At 34.4% G+C, this 1,911-nt stretch overlaps 1 long non-coding RNA gene across 1 annotated transcript in view; it reads left to right on the top strand.

Annotated features, from left to right (window-relative positions):
• The window catches only part of LOC111818126, a 19,439-nt gene that overhangs the window by 5,952 nt on the left and 11,576 nt on the right, over positions 1 to 1,911 (top strand). The window lies entirely within an intron of this gene.

Raw genomic sequence — 1,911 nt, 5'->3', positions numbered from 1 at the left:
TGTTTTTGCTTTTGTTTTTACTCTTCAAAATCAAATAAAATAAATCTTTTAAAAAGAACCTTAGGATTTTCTACATATAAAAGCATATAATTAATGAAAAGAGACTGCTATTGTTTTTACTTTCTAATTAACTTCTTTTAATTTCTTGTTCTTGCCCACTTGACCCCTTTAGAGCGTCCAAATGCTATATTGAATACAAGTTGGGGCCAGGGAGATAGCTCAGTAGAATAAGCGCTTGCCTGGAAAGCGCAAGGTCCTGAGTTCAATCCCTGGTACTCAAAAAAAAAAAAAAGAAAAAAGACAAAAAGAAAGAAAAAAGAGAAAAGAAAAAAGAAAAAGAAAAGAAAAGAAAAAATGTTGGCATTTCCTTGGTGACGGCAGCTCTCTCCAGATCCTTCTCCTGCAGATATAAAGTAGCAAACTTTAAGGAAAACCTCATAATTTTCCACCTCTCCTTGCTCCTTGATAAGAAAAACAAATATTGAGCAAAATGGTCCTACTCCCAAAATTCTTATACAGATTTCACTTGATCCTGATCAAAATACCATCACCATACCTCACACATCTAGAAAGGACATATCTAAAATTCATCTGGATCCAGAAGACACCTAGAAGAGCAAAGGCAATTCTGGTGGACAAAGGCAAGACAGGAGGCATCATGACTCCTGACTTGAAATTAGACTACACAGCTACTGTGTACTCACAAAAAAAAAAAAAAAGACCTGAGGATCAATAGAACAGATTAGAAGATATAGACACAATTACAAACACACTCAGCCACCTTATCTTTGACAAAGGGACCAAATCCGTTCACTAGAAGAAACATAACCTCTTTTACAAATGGTGCTGGAAAAACTGGCTTTCCACATGCCAAAGGCTGAAAATAGGCCCATGCCTATCACCAGTCAAAATGGATCAAAGACTTAAACATTAAAACTGAAATGCTAAATCTACTGGAGGAGAAAGTTAGTAGAAATCTTAAAGAAATATGGGTAGGTAGAGAATTCATCAACAAAAATGAAACTGCATGGAAAATACTTCAAAGAATAAGAAATTGGGATTTAATCTTTTTGAAAAGTTTTTGCACATCAAAAGAAATCACCGACAAAGTAAAAGGAAAACCCACAAATTGAGAAAAAAAAAATATACAGACTGTCCCTCAGACAAAGGACTCCTATCTATAACATATAATTAAAAAAAATCAGGCCTCTGAAAATCAAAGACCCAATCCAAAATTGGGTATCTGAACTGAACACACACTTCTCAGAGGAAGAAATACAAATGACAAATAAATGCATGAAAAAATATCCAACATCATTGGGCATTCAAGAGACACAAATGAAAATGCTGAGATTCCATCTTATGCCAGAAAGAATGGCTATCATCAAGAAGTCAACCAAAAAGCAAATGCTGGAGAGGCTGTGGGGTAAAAGGAATCCTTCTCCACTGTTGGTGAAAATGAAGACTGGTATAACCATTATGGAAATCACTATGGAGATTCTTCAAAAAGCTAGGATTGGAGGTCCCATTCAAGCCAGCAATTCCCTTCCTAGATATTTTTCCAAAAGAAATGAAATCATCATACCACAGCAATATATGTGCACCCATGTTTATAGCGACACAACTAGTTATAGCTTGATCTTGGAAACAGCCCAAATGTGCACCAACTAAACAATGGATAAAAAGATGTACTATATTGATACAATTTTTATGATTGTTACACAATTGGACATTACTCTGTTCTAAAAAAAATACATTTGAGGCTTTTATATATAAATGGAGGCAACTAAAGACTGTACTGATAAGTGAAATAAATCAGACCTGCATATGTAAACATTATATTGTCTCACGTGAGAACCTGAAAGAGTAAATAAAATTAGATAAATACAATAGATACTATGAAAGGTAACA

The sequence above is a fragment of the Octodon degus genome, unplaced genomic scaffold (assembly GCF_000260255.1).
Source record: "Octodon degus isolate 3935 unplaced genomic scaffold, OctDeg1.0 scaffold00080, whole genome shotgun sequence".
NCBI lineage: Eukaryota > Metazoa > Chordata > Mammalia > Rodentia > Octodontidae > Octodon > Octodon degus.
This window is presented reverse-complemented; position numbering and strand designations above follow the sequence as displayed.